General features: G+C 39.0%; 1 protein-coding gene across 1 annotated transcript in view; it reads left to right on the forward strand.

The window, feature by feature from the left end:
- LOC150075981 (uncharacterized) overlaps nt 1-12,361 on the forward strand; it is a 701,253-nt gene that overhangs the window by 106,064 nt on the left and 582,828 nt on the right. The gene's annotated exons all lie outside the window — the stretch shown is intronic.

The following is a 12,361-nucleotide window of genomic DNA, read 5'->3' on the forward strand; positions in this document are numbered from 1 at the left end:
GTATTAGTATGGCCATGAATAGAAACAGCCATACCAGTTTTTGCTTATCCTTGCATGTCTGTTATTGATAACGTTTCCCAAGCGTGAAATAAACGTCAAGCATCTGCTTTTGAACGGCCACAGAAAAAATAAAAAAATTTAAAAAATATATATATATATATAATAAATAAAAAAATATAAAAATGTGAACTAGAAAAAGTACAAGTCATGTTAATGACACGAGTATTGTGGAAATGCGCCCCATACATGACTGCTATGAGTCGCTCAGCAATTTCACTACAAATATCATTAGCATCCAATTCTAAAAGAAAGAGTAGCTTGTTGCCATAGTAGCGCGTCACTGTGGCAACGAATCTAACGATTTAATTTCCACATTGGAGTTTGGTAACAGGAGTGCAAACTTTTAGCACTCCTGTTACCAAGGTCAGAAAATGTCAAAGACAAAAAAAGTGACATTAAACTTTTAAGAATAAAATAATAAAAATAATTAAAGAAAGAAAGCTCCACTCAGATTTTTGTGCAAAACGAGACTTTGTTTCTGTAGTTCTGATAATACAAATTATTGTAGAATCGTCGTTCTCCCCACCGTGAAAAAGTTCGAATCCCGTCGATGAAAGGAGGAATTTTTATGGACCTTTTTCACAATGTGGCTGGGTAAGTTGGTCTCAGGCGAGGGTAGTAAATAAATAAATTTTTCTGTTTATACTCCGGCACGACAACCAAGTCAGTAGAGTTATGGTTTTTCCTTCCGGAAACTGGGGTTGTTTGTTTAGCAAACAGAAAATCGACCTCAGAACACAAGCCTTAGTCTCTGATGCTCCTAAAACCCTACTACAGCAAACAACAAGAGCCTCCCGTTCGTGAGCCATCCGTTGGAAGCCAACTTAACTGTGTCTGCCATGGAGTATGTTCTTCACCCGTCTTCCTGTCTTTGTTTCTTCTGTTTGTGTGAGTGGGGTCTCCTTAGTGATGCTGAGCAGTGTGTGCCGTTTGTCTGTTTTCCTTGTGGATTGGCGCCTCAGATTCTTAATCGCCTTTTTCTGTTGTTCAGTGAGGTCTCTCTCTCTCTCTCTCTCTGTCGATGGCCAACTTCCAGTGGAGTCGGCTGTTCTTGGTCATCATCATCTTGGTCTATCTCATAATTTCCTCCAACTTAGTGTTGACGTCTGCGCTGGTAGCACAATGGCTTCGTCATCGTCCTTCACACAGGGGAAAAAAAAAGGCCCGGGTTCGAATCCCGTCAATGACGCAAGGAACTTTTATGGGCTTTTTTCACTTTGTGACTGAGTTAGTCGGTCTCAGGCACAGATATCAAGGTTTTTTTTCCCCGGAAACTCGGGTTTTTCGTTCAGCAAACAGACAAATCGACCAGAGAACACATGCAATTCACGAACATAATATACTTGGGCAGATGAATGCATGTTCCGGGTGGCCATAGTATGAAATTTATTATTATTAAGCACAGTGTTGGTTCAATCTATGATCGCGAAGGAGTATGTTATTACTGGGACTGCGTAGGTGTTTATAGCTCTGACCATATTTCCGCCATTCAGTTTTGATTTTAGTAGGCGTCTCAGTCTTAGATAGTATTTGTTAGCGAGGAGGGACTTGATTTCCTTGTGTTCTAGCTGTTGATATTATTATTATTGTATTCTTATATTATTTCTCCCTGATTGGGAGGTTCCATCCCGTGACGGGTACTGCTACCATATACACAGGGTGGTTGTTATGTTTATGTTGCTGTTGGTCCAGGAACTCTCTGACTATACTACAGTTGTTCAGGATTGCGACTTTCCGGAGTTCTTTGTAGGTGTCCTCTGGGAGACCAATTGCTGCTAGGCTGTTATGTAGGCAGGACCGTACTTACACTTCTCGGGGCCCGAGGCGCCAAGCTCTTAAGGGACCCCCTTTAAAGATACCAGAGGTCTAGAGTCCAAAAAGAAAAAACTTGCAAATATAAATATAATCAGAAAAACAAAAAATATATATATATTTTTACCGATCTGTTTAAACACAAAAGTTGCAATACAGAGATCGCTTTAAAAATTTGAGATTACTGAGACCATGCGAGAACCTCATGTATGATGAGGCCCGAGGCCACGCCTGTTTATAAGTACGGCCCTGTATGTAGGGTCTTTGGTACCATACCGGTGGTTGACACGATGATTGGGATATGCCACATCTTTGATTTTCTGTCTTAGGTTCGTGTACTTCCTGATTTTTCTCTCATGGGTTTTCTGGACATTGTTAGTGTTGGGCACCGCTATGTCAATCAGATAAGTAGCCTTTTCCTTCTTGTCGACAATGATTATGTCCGGTCTGTTTTGCGAAATTGTCTTGTCTGTTAATATGGCGCAGTCCCAGTACAGCTGGTGGGTTGGAGTGTCTGGTACTGCCTGGGGTTCGTACTTGTAATAAGGTACACTTTCTCTGATAAACTGGTATTTCCTCCCTAGCTTCTTATGTATTATCCTGGCTACCTGGTCATGTCTACGAGTGTACTCCGTCTGGGTGACCACCTTGCATCCTGCAGTGATGTGTTGGATCGTTTCTGATGTCAAGTGGCATCGTCAACATGTGTCATCTGACACGCTGGGCTCCTTGGCTATTTTCTATAGTTTCTGGTGTTGATTACCTGGTCTTGGATGGCGAGCATGAATCCTTCAATCTCGGGGAAGAGCTTCCCACTCGTGAGCCATGCATTGGATGCCATTTTATCTATGTAATCTTGTTGGAGGTCACTGTAGTGTCTGCCATGGAGTATCTTCTTTGCCCATCTTTCTAGCTTCATTTGTGCCGTCTGAGCAGGAGGAGACTCCTCGCTTAGGTTGAGTGGAGTATGCCATTTGTCTGTCTTCCTTATAGCGTGGTAGAATGCTGCTGCTGTGTTTTTCTGGAAGTAATCCTTCAGGTTAGTTTTTGCTCGATGAGGTCTATCAGGCCCTCTTTCTCCTTCTTTCAGAGCTATCGTCAGTCTCTCCACGGCTGACTTCGGATGGTATTGGCTGCTCTTGGTCATCATTGTCCTTGTCTTTCTCATGATATCCTCCAGCTCAGTGTTAGTCCAATCTATGATCCCGAAAGAGTATAGGTGTTTATGGCTTTAACTGTATTCCCTCTGTTCGGCTTTGCTTTGAGCAGGCTTCTGAGTCTCTGATGGTATTTTTGGGTCAGGCAGGCCCTGATTTCCTTGTGCTGTAACTGCTGAGCCTGCAATTGTTATTATTTTTATTATTAAATCTAATATACACTACAGGCACGTGTCCAGTTAAAATGTATAAGGGAGCAGTATTCAGTACATGCAGATGAATATTATAAGCATTCAATTTTAAAAAAAATTAAATGTAAAGTAAATTATACAATAAAAAATAATACAATATGTACAGTAATAGTACTGTTTTATCATTGAATCAGTCCAAGGTGGAAAATAATACAAAAGTTCATTGCTTTCCTTTAATCTCATATCGTGAAACAATCACAAGAAACATCACATATAAACACGCCATCACCAGATAACTGGTTCCAGATAGCCCCGTGAACCACTTTTCCACACTTTATAACGTAGCCTAAAGATTTCAGATTTTCAATTCCTAAGTCAGCAGAAAGGACATTGGGCGCTGCTTCTCTCTCTCTCTCTCTCTCTCTCTCTCTCTCTCTCTCTCTCTCTCTCTCTCTCTCTCTCTCTCTCTCTCTCTCTCTCTCTCTTTGTATATCTCGGCATCTTTTTGTATATCTCATTGGCCCCTTGATGTATTATGTATACCATTTTACTTTTTATAATTCATATTTCGACCACTGTTCTAGCTCACAATTTAAAGTAAAATTAATTCTGCCTCCGAATGAGGAAGTAAAATAGCTTTCTCTTATGAAAATTATATACGTTATGCTAATATTTTACCAATTTTCTTGTCTTCGAGAAATCATATTTGTGTATTTAATTATTAGCTTTAACATTAGTCGCACTAACTGAAAAATGCCCTTAAACAAGAAAGAAAACTCCCAGGCCCACTCAAAAAGTGGCGAAACTATTAAATTATCATGGAGGATGTACTGCTATTATAATACTGATGTCAATAAGTTATGTAGGGAGCTATTCCCAAATTACTTAAGGAGGGGATGCGAGAGGAGGTGGATGACGTAATAGGATTTTTTTATTAAAAAAAATAAATAACGTGACTTGATTTGAGGTAGCGAGCTCCGTCTGAACCCAGGAGTACTGAAAATAAATTTTCTTCTCTTTAGTGCTCTTAAGGATAAAATACCCAGCTGCATATGATCCCAAAGCGCGTCAGAGATCCCTCCTCACCCATCCCTAAGGCACGCTTTTAGTTTGTTTCTATTAACGATCCTTCTCAGAAGAGTCGTACTTGGTTGCCTTTAGTGGCCTGTAAAATTGCTCACAGTTTCCGCCACAAAGAAACCGTTTTTTTTTTTACAAACTTGTTTATCAGTTTACCCGGATATACCATACATTAATCTGATAATCTGACTAAAGAATATCGAACCTTAAATGCATTTAGGAATTTACCCTGCACGCTAATGGATGAAGTCTATGCAATTTAACGACATAGTTTGTTGTAGCCTGATTATAAGCCATTAACAGATCTGCAATTTTGTCTAGAAAACAATTTTTTTCTTGATATGATAAACTGCCATTATTAAAGAAAAATCTCTCTCTCTCTAATGTTGATTCAGCGAAATTAAATGGATTACAGAAAAAATGAGATTGGTGTTATCTAAATTAAAGTGGTGTTTATTAGGAATTCATTTTTGTATATTTTTTTTATTTAAAACAGTTTAATCAGCTCTCAAAGTGCGTAATGCACAGAGATTACAAACGTTTGTAAAACGTTTGTAATCTCTGTGCTATTAATTTTTTATTATATTATTTGTTTCATTTTCTTCTATGGAATATGAAGTTACAAAGGGTTGCAAGTTATATACAACGACAGGGTTCAGAAAGTTAAAAACTCTCTCTCTCTCTCCACGTAATTTGTGAACAGCCCCTATTGGCTAGAATGTTAGCAGAATTTAAAGACTTGAATTTTCAAAGTTTAAAATGCATTTTATTTAGGAACAAAAAAAAAATATATATATATATATATATTACCTAGAACTTACTACCGTCTAAACTTAGCGATGATGACTTTGCAAACGCAGGGTACCTAGTCCCTACCCTCATATCCTCCCCTTCTTCCTGAGAACAGCAGCCCAATTTCATCCTTTAATTGCAAGGAGAAAAACGAACCGGCACGTGGTAAACGCGTGATGTCATAAAGCGATTCCAAAACTGATAACACGGCAAGGCTTCACCACGATGGGTGATGTCCAAATATAAAAATCACTGTAAAGACCAGAAGTGGATCAACGAGCGAGTGTACAGACAGCACGCTCTGTCAGAATAAATACAAATTTAGTGTGGTTTTTGAGTCGGCAAGGTAAAACGTTGTTAGACCAAAGAATAAAGGTAAGAGGTCTATTGCTTGGGTTTGTTTCTTATTGCCAAGTTGAGTTATATGGATATAATTCTTAAGGAATTCACAATATGGTATTGTCCTTGAAGGAATTGCCTCTGAGAAAGAAACACAACTTTTTTTTTTTTTTTTTTTGCGGTTGCTGGTGAGAAATTTATCTCCGGGTACTTCAGGTTTTCTAACCACAAAGAGATAAATCAATTTTAGAAAAACTGGTTAACACACTACCAATAAGCTAGGGACACATGCTGTTTCGAAGGGAACAGTAATTATTCCCCTGCAGTAATGCTGCTCCGACGAGAAAAGAATGAATACTTCCTCTTTATTTTTCAATTAATGAAAAGCTAAATATAAATGCTGTCCATCTAGGACAAGACCTAAGCAGAATTCTTTAATGTCTTCTGATTATTCCACAAATGGTAAATAATATATAAGTCCGTTGTTGATTTAGGTATGGGTAGACTCAATATACATGATTCTCTTGGTCCCGTCTGTAGACCTGCGTGCTTTCAAACTGGTGATTTCAGCGAAACGCTTGTGCAATGAATTTTCTTCTGCTGATCCTTTCCTTAATACAAATAGAGAAGAAATACTGTTTCACATCTAGGGTGTACTCCAAATATCCTTAACTCTATTCAGAGAGAGAGAGAGAGAGAGCGAGCGAGCGAGCAGCGGAATTAGTCGTTGACTGAGGTGGGGTGGATGGGGGAAATCATTTGATGTTTTTTATTACACTGACTTTCATTTCCTTTTGATTACTTTACTACAGATATTTCCATGGGCATTGTTTTTTCAAACTGACATATCTAACCATATTTCGCAACTCCAAAGTCATCGGGTCAACTTGTTTTCTATGCATTTATTTATTCACTTCGTTTACATTTTTTGGAACAACCATCTTTCATATCAGCTCTGTAGCAAAATAGATATTTAGCCATCTCAGTTGATTCATTCTGTAGTTTATTCTTCAAAGCAAAAAGTTCAAAGCGAAAGTGACTATCCACTTCCGCTTTGAACTTTTCCAAACTTTCTGCCTCGACCGGCAATTCATTCCAGTGATCTAAAATACGCTGCCCATAAGTAAACTTCATGAGATTCAGCCATCTGTTACTCCCCCAAATTTCAATTTGTGCCACCAGGTTCTTCTCTAGTGCTAGTGAAAATCCCTCGATTAATTTTACTGATTCCCTTCAGGATCTCTATAAGGTTCCTCCTACCCCCCCTCCCCAAGATGTCTAGTTGCCAAGTTTCGCGATCCGCACATTTTAGGCTGTTCTTCATATGGACATCGATTAACACTCCTCACTAATCTGGTTGCCTGCGACGAAACTACCATACCGCTAAGTCCGCCACTGGAGTAGCCGAAGAGTCCGAAAATCAGACAGCTGATTTGGTATAGCTGTTAACGATCACGTGGGGCCGTTCTGCATTCTGGCAAGGGGGGAGAGTATAATTTATACTTTCGCCACTGTTGGTTTCCCTTCTTTGAACCCTTTCTAGAAGTTCTGTATCTTTCTTCAAGCCAGGCCTCCAGATCTAAACACAATATTCTAAATGCGATTTCACTATCGTCTTATATAAAAACCAGTAACATCCTTTTCCCTATTTGTGAAGATCTTTTCATAGACACGTCACAAGATATCATGTGCCCTCCTAGCCGCCTGTTTACACTGCAGGGAAAATTTAATGTCAGACTGAATTGTAATCCCTAAATCAGCCCACATGTGTAGCACAGTTGGTATAATCACCGTCCTCTCCACACCGGGTGGAAAAGATCTGAGTTCGAATTCCGTCACTGACGCGAGAAATTTTTATGGCCTTTTTTCACAACGTGGGTGAGTTAGTCGGTCTCAGGTAAGGGTAGATGGTTTGTTCTCCCGGAAACTGGAGTTTTTCCTCCAGCAAACAGGCAAATCGACCACCGAACAAACGCAATTTAGAGACATTATATAAGGCGCAATATGGCCTAAGTTTCTGATGCGCCTAAAAACCCTACAACAACCAACCAACCCCATAAGTCGTTTTCATTTTGAACCACTTTTAATTGTAATCCCAGCGCTTGTAACTCCTGGATCTCTGTTCTCTAGGCGCAAAACCTTATACTGTATTTAGAAGCATTAAAATTCATTTGCCATGTTTCAGACCGTTGCAACCGAGCTAAGTCATTTTTAAGCAAACGGTTCTGGTCGTTAACCACCTTTCCTACCTTTAAATCATCAGCAAACTTTGGTAACTTTCCCCTCCTTTACCCCTATACTTCTTTAATTATCACTATCATTAAAGAAGATAAGAAACAGACGTGACTCCCAGTACTAACCACTGAGGGACTCCAATTGCTGAACTGGTCCACCCTGAGGTATGTCCATTTATGACTACTCTTTGTCTCCTAGCCAGCCCTTGATCCAACGAAGGAACTTACCATTAATCCCAATTTGCTCCAGATTATATAACAGCCTTTCATGGGAGACTTTATCAATAGCTTTACTGAAGTCTAGTTAAATAATATCAAAGTCGTTTCTTGCCTAACTATTTTATGACTTCATCATAATAATTAACAAGATTGGCCAGGCAAGACTTCCTCCTTCATGAATGAATGCTGTGATCCATTAAAGATGCCATTAAACTTAAGTGCAATTTTTCAGATCATTTGTGCAACCTGTATCATATCATTAACCACAGACTCAATGATCTTTTCTACCACTAAAGTCAAATTTATTGGTCTATACTTCCCATCACTTCTTTCACACCTGGAGTCTAATAATAATCTCATTAACATCCCCAACGGGATGGTGAGTTCTCACATGCAGCCTTTTTTTTTTTTTTTTTTTTAGTATAACACGATGTATATCACCCGCTCCTGCAGCCTCAACTTCGCTCAGTTTCAGTAGTTTTCCTCTTCTCTGAGATTGACATATCACTTAATTTACAGCAGTCTGACCTCCTGTCACTGATCACTCGTGGTTTGAATGCACTTTCGAATGGTCTTTCAACTGTAAAAAAAAGATCGTTGCAAAGTACGCGACTTTTCCAGTTTGATCAAATAAGGGGCCTATCTGATTTACTTTCTTCTCTTTTGTACTCACGTACGAAAAGAACTCTGTCTCCATTTTCAGTTTCTAGGCTTTCGCCTATCTTACCCCATCTAAATCAGTATCTTGCGATAGTCTATAACTGTCCCATGCTTTCTTTTAATTATGCTCATTTAAACTCTTAACCTCCCTGGTCATTTGGTCATCAGATCCCCTTGGGCATCTTTCTTTGTTCTATCAGAGGAGTCAGTGCTTATCTCCCACCCCCAACCTTTTGAGCTAATAAAAATTCGTGAGATAGGCTCAGAGTACGTGTTTTTCCAAGTGTCACTTTTCAGTGCTGTGATTTACTAAAATTTGATATAAATTCGACTAGATTTTCTTTTGCATTAAATTTGGTGGAAACTCTTTAGTATTCTCAATTCTTTTAGGAAGTTTGAAAATTTTAAGTTGATTACATACATCCTCTTTTAATGGATCGCTACCCAACGAAATGGTTCACAGCGACCTTGTATTTGTTTAGGAATAGGAAAGTGCTTTGCAATACTGTATAATACTATACATGAACCGGAAACAGAGGCGGAAGTTTAAGGTTTTCGTGATTCTAAAACAGGAAGTTCGTGCGCATCAAACTTTAATTGACTGGCCGTACATCTGATGTTGGATAAACCACGTATACCAAACTTACATAATGCAGTTCACCTACAAAGAGAAGAATAGTTATTAACTTTCATATCCTATTGAAAATTTTTCTTGATTCGTATACATAACTTAGTCTTCCACCATGGCTTTATTGCATTTTGAAAATAACAGCCCCAATTGCACTAAAGTGAAGTTTGCGAACCTACTTGACTTCCTAATGATTAAGCAAGTTTAGAAAATAAAGAAAATAAAAAAAAAAAACTGTACAAGCGTGCACGCAGCATCGTTCTGCATCATTTGGTATAGAAAGCCTGAAGATAAAGTTGATTACATAAATGGGCACACTTTTAAATATCTCTTCTGCATGCAATGTCTCTTCTGCATACACTTCAGGAGAGGAAATATTTCTTTTTGCGTTTCATGTACTCAGCTGGCATTTTAATGTACTGGTTGCTTCATCTTTTCCTTTCAGCCGGTACCTATAAGTTGAAATGGTACCACGAACACCGAAATACTGCTTTCCTGGAAGGGTGAGTAACAGGTCACTTAACACTATATTTCGATATTTCGTGAGAAACGATGAAAACTGGTTTATATATCGTTGATTCAACGACATAGAGAATATCAAAATTGTAAAAAAAGCAAATATTTTTCAGATTTATGTCGTTGTGCCTCAGATAAAAGCATTCTTTTATGATAGCCGTTCTCCTATACCGGGTGGAACTTCGAATCTCTTTAATGGCGCTAGGAATTTTTATGGGTTTAGCACGTCTAAGAGGAGGGTTATTTTTTTATTATTTTTTTATCTGGGAACCTTGGGTTTTTAACCCAGCAAACCGACCGAAACACACACAAACCAAATCTAACCTCAGTAATTGATGTTTCAGATTTCTAAACTCTAACGTCTTAGGCTGAACAGTTTCCCCTCAAATAACCTTACAGAAAACAGTCCTTCGTGGGTTAAATCATGAGACCTTGAAAGCCAATCCGTGGGTTAGCGTTGACTTATTATTACAAGAAAACTATTTACATTTCTCGCTATAATAAACAACATATAGGCCATCACTAAGTCTGAAACTTTTCCAAAAAATAAAAAATAAATAATAATAATAAGTATATTTTAATGACCACAAAAAATTTATATAGTTTCTGGAAGTTCCTGGGGAGGATTTTAAACATTCGATTTTGAAAATAAAATAAAGTAATTCTTTTTGTGCATATAATAAAACCTGTGTTAATTTAGGACCGAGATTATTTGGTACAATGAGATAATTTCTTGTAGACAAGACTCGAGTATGTTTTTCGTTCGAGCTCAAGGACAAAAACTAAATTCCCCAAGTGTTCATTACAAATGCAGGGCTGAGTGCATCATCTTCCTAGACGGATGCGTGAGATGTGGTGAATCTCTCATTCGCCTAGAGCCGGTCCTTATTTATTCAAATGCTCACGAGGTAATGACCCAAAGAAAGAGCGCCATAATCATTTATTGATTATGGTGTTATTTATTTGGGTCATTACCTCCTAAGTATTTGAATATATACAGGACCGGCTCAAAGCAGGTGTGTTTGGAACCATACGTTTACTACGTAATTTAATATGAATACCTAGTCCTCGAGGGTATTACTGTTATTAGTATTATCTATATAGCGCATGGAAACTACAAGCTTTTGCTCCGCTAGCCAAACAAACAGTATAAATTAAAAAGAAAATAAGCAACCTACATGTTTCCTTCCTCAAGTAAGTATCCAGCTGATTTTGAATTCCCCAGGCTGTCAGCTTCACCCACCCACGGCCAGAGTTAACTTATTCCAGTAATTAACAACTTGCTGCCTAAAAGAAAACTTTTACAGTTCAATCTAAATATCTTTACCAGTAATTTAAATTTATGGCTCCTAGTTCTGGATTCATTTATAATGGTGAAAATTGCGCCTTCATTCATTTTAAGTTTCCCTCTAAGAGCCTCATAGACTTCAGTCAGGTTTTCTAAGGTGTCTGGATGGCTTGAATGCCTGCATTCAATCAATAAGGTGGTACTTTTGCAACGCTATACACGGCGCCTCCGTAGCCAGGTGGGCAGGAGCAGCAGTGTGTAGCACACGCTTCTTGATTAGACCGGGGTTCGAGCCCGTGACCACCAAATACGGAGGATGCGGAAAGGTCAAGGAATGACCACCGCATATCACCGGAGCAATATGGCCTTAGTTGCTAATACTCCTAATAACAAGCAACGCTATACTCTAAGAACCGTTTCGATTTTATTAAAGCTTATGAAAGGGAGGGGACGGGTTTCGCCGTTAGAACCCTTTGCTAAAAGTTAATTGTTGCTATATTCAAGAACGAACCATCATATATTGATCAAAGACTGGACATATGACAGCCATTATAATTTCCCGTGACTGGGTAACGCTTTTGTGGGGGGCATAGTCCAAAAAGACTATGCCCCCCACAAAAAATACATGTTGCAACTTGCTGCGAGAAACGTCCAGGAAGTTGGGAAAAAGGAAAGAATTGATTAGAATCAAAAATACTGAAGCCTCGCATACAAATTATAGTTTTAATTTACGACTAAACGAATCTAGGAGGTCTAGTTACAACACCAAACAAATATAGGCCTCCTTTCTAAACTCCAAAATAAATTAAGGGAGTTCAGTTTTGCTCTAAGGTAGGAATACAAATAAAGGTGTGTATTTTTCAGAGCTTTTCTTGTTTCTTTTTTGGGGGGGGGGGTAATTTGCTACGCTAGCCAAATAAACAGTATGGTCAGTCTCTCGACGACCGCCTCAGGTGGCATTGGCTGCTCTTTGCCATTATTGCCTTTTTCGTTCTCATGATCTTCCCCAGCTCGGTGTATTCCACTCTGTGATCCTCTTATATTATTTCTCTCTGATTGGGGATTCCACCTCGTGACGGGTATTGCTACCAAGTACACAGAGAGGTTGTTGTTATGTCTGGTGTTGCTGTTGGTCGAGGAACTCTCTGACTATCCTACAGGTGTTCAGGATTGCGACTTTGTAGATGTTAGCTGGGAGACCTACTGCTGCTAGGCTGTTATGTAGGGTCTTTGGCACCGTACTTGTGGTTGACACGATGATCGGGATGGTCGTTACTTCTTGCATATGCCACATCTCCTTGACCTCCATGTCTCAGGTTCGTGTACTTCCTGATTTTCCCCCATGATTTTCTTTAGGTTGCCAATGTTCGGTACCGCTATGTCAA

Source organism: Mastigoproctus giganteus, chromosome 13 (genome assembly GCF_048544385.1).
Source record: "Mastigoproctus giganteus isolate SK-2022 chromosome 13, ASM4854438v1, whole genome shotgun sequence".
NCBI lineage: Eukaryota > Metazoa > Arthropoda > Arachnida > Uropygi > Thelyphonidae > Mastigoproctus > Mastigoproctus giganteus.